This window comes from Sapajus apella, unplaced genomic scaffold, assembly GCF_009761245.1.
Source record: "Sapajus apella isolate SASKATOON/1434 unplaced genomic scaffold, GSC_monkey_1.0 scaffold26, whole genome shotgun sequence".
Taxonomy (NCBI): Eukaryota; Metazoa; Chordata; class Mammalia; order Primates; family Cebidae; genus Sapajus; species Sapajus apella.
The window spans coordinates 2,546,295-2,555,594 of record NW_022436966.1 but is presented as its reverse complement, the minus strand read 5'-3'; positions in this window follow the sequence as shown (position 1 = coordinate 2,555,594).

Genomic DNA, 9,300 nt, shown 5'->3' with positions numbered 1-9,300 from the left:
GGGTAACAAGAGCGAAACTCTGTCTCAAAAAAAAAAAAAAAATCCCCGCCCCCAGGTGTGATCTGCATCCACTCAGCATGCACTTGGGCAGACAATTTATCTGTGTGATACCCTTCCCCCACATTATCACACATACACACCGTGTGACTGCCAGTTAACCTGTGACCTGTTTTCTCCTGTTGTGTCAAATGGGTAATGATCCCTGTGTGACCACAGTCACCAGAACCAAGTGTCTGCCATGCAGACCATCACAGGGAGGACCTTAGGCATATCACACCCCTCATGGGACTCCAAAGGGACCAGCGTACAATTCTAGACTGGGAGCATCCTTACCTCACTGGATTTAGTAATTGCAGGTAAGCAGAACATTTTGCCAGTTTTTCATATGAATGAGTTCTTGAAAGGTTACAAGGATTGCTGAGATCCAAGAAGACCAACTAGGCACCACTCACCTATTCCTGGCTACTACTAGCCTGGCTCTGCTTGCAGCAAGACACTTTGTGTTTGTTGTGTGGCCCTGGGAACGAGGGCATCAGTGAAGACCGGACAAGATTGCTGTCCTCCGGATACCATAGTTCCACCGTGAAGACAAGCCTGAAGCTTCTGTTCCACTGCCTGTGCTGCTTGGTGAAGACTGAAGACAGCAGTCTTGATCCACAATAGCCGCCGCTCCAGCTGTTTTACGAGGAGGCATGGATCGTGTCCTGCACATCAGTTCTCCAACTTAACAGACATCAGTTATTCTAGAGTTTGTTTTAAAATCGGGTTTCTGTCTTCTCCCCTCCCCTGCCCTAAGGTATCTGATGATAATAGGTTAAGGAGGGATGGGGAATTTTTATTTCTATTATACTAAACAGCTTGAGTAATTTCTGCTGCAGAGGGCCAGCATCTGCACTTGAGGGAGTTCTACGCTACAGCTGCTAAGTTCTGATTAGGCCCTCTAAGGCGTCTTCAATACTACCTTGTCGCTCAAGTCAGATGACACTGTTCTTTCACAGTGTAGCATTCATGTAGAACAGAAAGGTAACAGCTCTCCTTCCATCAGCTCTAGCCCAATGCTGCAAGCTGGAGTTCTGAGCAAGAAGAACTCCAGCCAGGTCCCTTCTGAAAGAACAGCCAGCCATCTTCCCATCCACCTATGACCAAATCACTGCCGTCTAGCACTCAGGAAGTCTCCAGTCCAGCACCTGGTAAAAAGTTTGCAGAGAGAACAAGGACACGGCAGAGCTATCTTTGCTATATCCCACAGTCCTGATAATACTGTTGGGTTATGAATGCGTAGTGAGCTTTGGACATTTTTTAAAATACACTCTCAGGATGAAGATCAAACAGTATTTTGGTGAAAAGAGTTTGTAATTACTGATACCTACTTTTGTTCTTCAGAAGATGGCTATCACTTTTCTTTAGAATTGTCTAGACTATAATTCCAATTGGACAGTGGAGGTTTTAGTAGAGGAGCACATCTTGACTTTTTTAGTCTCAGAATATAACTGTTGAAAAAAGGCAGTATGAAAGTGCATAGGTCTGATGTGTTCCTAGTTCCTGTCACGTTTAGGAGACGTGATGAGGTCACTTCCTCCCCAGTTATTAAGCATTAAGTTATTACACAGCTTGTAGTGCAGAAAATCATTAATTTAATTTAATCTAATTTTTGAGACGGAGTCTTGCTCTCTTGCCCAGGCTGGAGTGTGGTGGTGTGATCTCGGCTCACTGTGACCTCTACCTTCCCAGCTACTTGGGAGGCAAAGGCAGGAGGTTCAAGTGACTCTCCTACCTCTGTCTCCCAAGTAGCTGCAATTACAGGCATGCACCACCACACCCTGCTAATTTTTTTTTTTTTTTTGTATTTTTTTAGTAGAAAGTTTTCGCCATATTGACCAGGCTGGTCTCGAACTTCTTAACCTCGAGTGATGCACCCGCCTCAGCCTCCCAAAGTGCTGGGATTACAGGCAGTGTCCCTCAACAGGCTATCTGGAGCAATTCAGGGAATTCTGCATTTCCAAGGCATTAGAGATGTATACATTTGTCTCATCTGAACCAGTTACAGCCCTGTGAGGAGACAAGAGAGCTTGGAACAAGCACTGGAATGAGGCTGGCACTGCCTTGTCTCCCTGTGTCATCTCAGGGATAGTACAGCCTCATCTGTCCCATTTATTCAGCAAACTACTGAATGTCTTATAAGTGTCGTGAGTACTCTAAGCATTAAAAATAAGTACACCAGGCTGGTCATGGTGGTTCACGCCTGTAATTCCAGCACTTTGGGAGGCCAAGGCGGGTGGATCGCTTGAGGTCAAGAGTTCAAGATCAGCCTGACCAACATGGTGAAACCTGTCTGTACTAAACATACAAAAATTAGCTGGGCATGGTGGCAGGTGTCTGTAATCCCAGCTACTTGGGAAGCTGAGACAGGAGAATTGCTTGAAACCAGGAGGCAGAGGTTGCACTGAGCCAAGATCGCACCACTGTACTCCAGTCTGGGTGACAGAGTGAGACTCTGTCTCAAAAAAAAAGAACATACCATCCACCTCTTCAAGGAAGTTGCATTCTAATAAGCCATATAAACACAAAAACACATACAACTATAGTATTTGAAAACACCATAAATAGGCAAGTCAGCTCAGAATACCCCAGTCCCCCTGCTTCCATTTTTAGGAAGGAGGCAAAGAAATGATAGGCCTCAAAACCCATGGGCCCTGGGCTGATCCCATATAGTTTTTACCATATCATAAAGCCCCTCAAGAAATCACTGGGAGATTCAAGCAAGGTTTAAGGTGAAATAGGCATCCCCAAACCATAATCACAAAGCAGGGACTGTAGCTGCCTGGTCACCCCTGTAACCCCTGTGCCTAAAACAATGTTTGACACGCAGCAGGCTGTGAAACTTGTTCAATAGCTGAAAGGCAGTTAGGGAATACTTGTTTCTAGGTAGGAGTCAGTTTTGCCCAGAAACAGGAAAACGAATGCTTAGTTTCCATTCTAGCCCAAAGATCCCACTACCTCCTTGTTCAAAGCTGTACATATCATTGCCACTATTGGCTACTGTATATTAAGTGCCTATTATGTGCCAGGCAGTATTTTAAAATTCTGTCATTATAGTTCCAGGGAAGAGGTGTTACACCTTTACAAATAAAGGGGTTATTTGTAAATAAAGTTCAGGCCAATGGCACAAAGTCGTGAAGGTGGGATTCACTCAGGTCTGACACTTCCAAGCCCATGTTTTACTACTTTGTCATCCTATTTGAAAGGAAAACTGCAACTAAGATTATGACCCATCCTGAGACAAAAAGTTTCACCCATATACACGACACATACACCCTACCACCCCACAGAATGATGGCACAGTGACCTAACCTCTGGCAGAAGGGTACCACTGCCAGCAAATACACTTAACATTTTATTGAGATTCTTAACAGCTGCCATTTGGTTTGTATAGCAAATTTTTTACAAAGTAACTGTTTTCAATTTTTGATACTTTTATGAAAATTACTTTCTTCAGTTTTAAAGCCCTGTCCCTCCACCAAAGAAGGATTAATAACTACCAAGTAATCATTATTTGGGAAAAAAAATAAAAGCAAAAACAGCTTTTAGACACTTGTGAAACAGGAGTAAGCATCCAAAGTCAAGACCTTCTGGGCCCAGTGGAGGTGCTGGGCTGCCCCAGGACACCATCAGTACTTTATCATCCACAATGTCCTGAAGAGCTGAGCAGCCAGGCACAGACCCTGGGGGCTTCCTGTTCCACAAGCTCCACTCCTTTTTTCCTCTTCATCTTTGCTGTTGGGCCCCCGATCCAAATCTGCCAAACAAAGGCAGCACAATCTTTAATACCTGTGCAGCTTTGTAAATGGAGACAGGATACTGTATTTAGAACGCTGAGGGGCCCAGTGTAGTGGCCCAGACAAAATCTCCCTATGTCATCCAGGCTGGAGTTCAGTGGAGCAGTCTTAGCTCACTGCAGCCTCCGCCTCCTGGATTTAAGCAATTCTCCTGCCTCAGCCTCTCAGGTAGCTGGGATTTCAGGCACACGACACCACACCCGGCTAATTTTTGTATTTTTAGTAGAGATGGGGTTTCACCATGTTTGCCAGGCTGATCTTGAACTGCTGACCTGGTGATCCACCCACCTTGGTCTCCCAAAGTGCTGGGATTACAGGCGCGAGCCACGACACCTAGCCTAAAAAAAACTTCAATAAGGCATATGTTGTATATCATAAAACTCACCCATTTCAAGTGTACAATTCAGTGATTTTAGTAACTTTCCTCAGTAGCCATAATCATTACTCAATTTTGGAACATTTTTGTCCCTCCCAATAAGATCCTTCATGGTCTTTTACAGTTAATCCTGTTCTCACCCCCAGCTTAAGGCAACCACCAACCTACTTTCTCTATATATAAATTTGCCTTTTCTGGACACTTCAAATCAATGGAATCATACAATATGTGGTCTTATGTCCGGTTTTTTTTTTGTTTGTGTGTGTGTGTTTTTTAAGAGGAGTCTTGGTCAGCCGCCCAGGTTGGAGTGCAGTGGCACAACCTGGGCTCACTGCAACCACCCTCCCCTAGGTTCAAGTGATTCTCCTGTCACAGCCTCCCAAGTAGCTGGGATTACAGGCATCTGGCATCATGCCTGGCTAATTTTTATATTTTAGTAGAGACAGGGTTTCACCATGTTGGCCAGGCTGGTCTTGAACTCCTGACCTCAGGTGATCAACCCACCCCAGCCTCCCAAAGTGCTAGGATTATAGGAGTGAGTCACTGAGCCTGGCCGTGTCTGGCTTTTTTATTAGCTAATGTTTTTGAGATTTGTCCATGACATATAACGTCTTGGTAATTTGTTGCTTTTATTTGCTGAGTAGAAGTCCATTGATGGATATACCACATTTTAATAGCAGAGAGTTTTAAACTTGGGTTCCAACTTCCTGTGGTCTAAATGGAACCTTATGAGCATAGGACTTACAGGGGAAGCAGCTGTGCATGTTAAGAAAACTAATCAGAACCAACTTTGTCATCCGGAGCCAGAACTGCTGCAGAAATTTTTATAGTTTTGCAACTTTTTACAAGGAATTTTTGTGCTACTACACATCAGGACTTTTTAAGCATCTGATAAATCCATTTAACAAGTATGAGCACGTCTCTGGGTGGACAAGAAAGTGAAACCATCCATGCTACATTGGATAATTTTTCCTCCCCCTGAATGGACGGGAGAATCTCTCAACTTTTTTGAGATGGAGTCTTCTTGCTCTGCCACCCAGGCTAGAGTGCAGTGGTGTGATCTCGGCCCACTGCAACCTCCAACTCCCAGGTTCAAGCAATTCTCCTGCCTCAGCCTCCTGAGTAGCTGGATTTACAGGCAAGCACCACCATGCTAATTTTTTTTTTTTTTTGTATTTTTAGTAGAGATGGGGTTTTACCATGTTGGTCGGGCTGGTCTCATGACCTCATGATCTGCCTGCCTTGGCCTCCCAAAGCGTTGGGATTATGGGCATGAGCCACTGCACTCTGCTGGCTATTCTTAAATTCTTGTGCTCAAGTGATCCTCCCACCTTAGCCTCCCAAAGTGCTGAGGTCTCTTTAATTAAGGTTATAATGCTAACTATGGCTTAAAATACTAAGCAGCATTTTCCAAATTGTTTATTGCTATTGCCTTGATTTTGAAGAAGGTGGGAAGTAAGGAGGTGAGGTGAATGCTCTAGCAATGAATGTGTTAGAGAGGAAAGTTGTGTGAAGAGGTTGCCAAAGTAAACAGCATGAATCTTCCTGCCTTAGGGCTGCTGCAAACCCCAGGTAGACAAATGACAGCCCAGGCTCCTGAGCCATCAGGAACCCAGGAGTCTACTGTACTGTGAGGAGGGGGCAGGCCTTCTTCAATGAGGGTCCTACCGTTTCAGGCTAATAGTCCTTCTCAGTTTAGGTGATACTGCCCTGTTGGAACTGGTAGAAACCTGACAGATTTGATCAAGATTTGGAGATGTCCGCATATTGGGAAGGACTGGGTGTCCCTAGCCACTCTCCTCTGGGATAACGCAGACGTCATTAGTTTGGGAAGCAGGTGGGGAGAACAGGAGGATTGATTCTGATTTGGTTTGTAGTCGGGGCCTCCGTCCACATTTCCCCACATCACTCACTGCACCCCGCATTGCTCACAAGGATTATTAGTTCTGCCGGAAGGCAGAGCACCTTCTGCAGCCCCTGCTCTGCTGCCTTGTGAATTTCCTCCACAGACTTGGTTAGTTATAATTTGGAAACAGGTTTTTTGTCTTTTTTCCTTTGTTTTAATCTTCTCCCATAATGAAGCTGCTATTGGTGACAGGGACAGGGGAACAGGTAGTCAACCCAGGGAAACACGTGAGTTTTCTGCACACCACTTGGCCACCTGGCTCACGAGCCAAATCCCTCCTGCTGCTCCCAGTCAGTCTGGTTTTTAGAAGCATCATGGGAATAGAACAGCTGGATACACTAATCTCTACAGGGAGTCAGGCAAGAGATTCACCTTCCCCAGTCCCAGGGAATAGGAGAGAAACCTGTAAAGGGACAGATGCACCATCTTTATTTTAAAAGAAAAATCTTCCTCAGATTTTGTTACTAAGAGTCTCATTTGTGACATTTGCTGAGCTTTCTCCCCAATCCTCCCTTCCTATTGGCTACCTTTTATATAAAAATAATAAACATTTTAGGTTAATATGACAAAAATGAGGTAAAATCTTAAAAATATTTTCTTAGTTTACAGTTACTAAAATGTGCTTACTATAAAATAGTAAAATATTTCACTCTGCAAATCATCACTAAGTAGATATTCTATCCTGTTGATTGTGAGCCTTCAAAAGCTGTTTAATACTTGAAAGAAGGGAGGCAGGGAGTCCTTTTGTTAACGGGGGAGGGTGTCTGGCTTCTTGGCATCTTGAAAGAACGAATTGGATAAAATGCACAAACAAAGCAAGAAAGGAAGGAAGGGACTTATTAAAATGAAAGTATACTCCACAGTGTGGGAGGAGGCCCAAGCACAGGGCTCAAGGGTCTTGTTACAGAATTTTGGGGAGTTTAAATACCTTCTTGGTTACTTTGGGTATGCCCTATGTAAATGGAGAGGATGAAGTAAAGTCATTTACTTGGTCTATGCCTTATGGAGAGGATATTTCCTGTCACAGATGAAGTGTGGATTGGCCTTAATGTTCCCTGCCTCCAGACCCTATTTTCCTGCCTCACTTAGGAAAAAAGAAAAAAAAAAAAACAGTAATCCAGCCAACATGGTGAAACCGGGTCTCTACTAAAAATACAAAAATTAGCCGGGCATGGTGGTGGGCGCCTGTAATCCCAGCTACTTGGGAGACTGAAGCAGGAGAATCACTTTAACCCCGGAGGCGGAGGTTGTGGTGAGCCAAGATTGTGCCATTGCATCCCAACCTGGCCAACAAGAGTGAAACTCCATCTCAAAAAAAAAAAAAAAAAAAAATCAAAATGTCACTCTGGTCTTGTTCTCTTCTAGGAACGTGTTTGCTGCAGGAGTACTCGTATCCACCCTGGGCCCATCATCAATATAAACAGCAAGGAACTGCAGCTTTAGATGAACTATCTAGAGACAAGCAGGTCCAGATTCTGGCCTTTAAATAGGTATACAGACCTCCTCAGACATTTAATTGTTTCTTTCCTGGGGGTAGAAATAGTGGAAGTAGCATGGTTGGGGGACATCAGGCAGAAGTGGGCTTTTACCCCAGCTGTTTCCTCATTTGTAAAATGGGATTAATATTAAGGCCTAATCTCATAGAGCTGAGTTAAAATGTTTAGCTCAAGTTAGGGGATAGAGCTTGTGGCTGCAAGAAAATCATCATTAGGATGAGGTGAGAATCACCTACCAAGACAGGGGACCCAGAGAAGAAAGAAGGTAGGCAGGGAATGGGACACGTAAGGGACAAGATTCCCTTCCAGAGTGAAGAGTCTGACAGCTGGAACTGACAGTTAAGCTTTTACCTGTTACAATACCTACACTTCACAGAGCAGAGCAAACACTCGGGCAAACAAGGGCAAGGAAGGGCCTCCAGGACAGCTTCCTCTCAGTTCCCAGGACAGCCTCTACTTGTCTGCTCATCTGCCCAGTGGCATGGAGCTGCCTGGGTCCCCTGACACCTTGAGGGGCCTCCTTCCTTTACCAACACCAAGGGAGCCAAGGGAAAGAGGGTCAACTCCAGACAACCCCTTTCCATCCTCAACAGTGACAGGAGCAAGTGCTCATTGACCTCAGGTTAAAGACATGGTTATAGTAGCAGGAACCCTAAGAGAAACTGAATTGGGTCATGAAATTCAAGTCTAGTTATTCCTCCAAAGAGCCATTTAACATGTCTTTAAAACCCTTTTCCTGCTTCACCATAGCTTCTTTGGATTTTGGCGGTGAAAATGCCAAACATCAGAAAACTTGAATACATGAGTATCCAGATTTAGCAAAACCAACCTGTATCGGTTTATATCCATTGTGAACGCTGCATGTAGCTTGTGCTTCCCCACGTGCCACTGCTCCTGACTCAATTAATTCATCCCTGATTTCTGGTTGTTATGAATCTTTAATCTGGCTGGCTTTCTCTGAAGTTTTAACACAGAAGTGCAAGGAAGATAGGGAAATTGTTTTGGCGATTCTGGAACAAGATATTTTGAAGCTTCTTTAACAAATAATTTTAAAAACCAGATGCCTTTATGTATTCTTCTGTATACAGTGTGAAACGTTCAGATGGTCATCAAGCAAGTGTCAAGTGGAATTGCTTACAAGTATTTGCTTTGTGGAGAGAGAGGCGATTATTTGGTCTGAATTCAGCAACCTTAACACAATGAAATCAGTGTCATCACCTTAATTTACAACAGTAAAGATGTGCATCTGCTATAGTAATATGACACCCAAACAGGTCAAAGAAATGATTTCATTGCCTTTACTTGCTTTAAGTAAACATCAAGACTAAGAAACCACACATTGACCGGGCGTGGTGGCTCACGCCTGTAATCCTAGCACTTTGGGAGGCCGAGGTGGGTGGATCACCTGAGGTCAGGAGTTCAAGAGCAGCCTGGCCATCAGGGTGAAACCCCATCTTATAAAAAAAAAAAAGAAAGAAAGAAAGAAAGAAAGAAAGAAACCACACATTTGCATTTCATTTAACTGCTTTGTAAAGAGGTTAAACCAACAAAATTAATTAACAGAAATGTACTGAGCACTGATTGGGGCAAGGAAATGAACAAGGCGACAGTGCGAGACTGTCTCAAAAAAAAAAGATTATACACGCACACACATATATCATATATGTGTGTGTGTGTGTGTGTGTG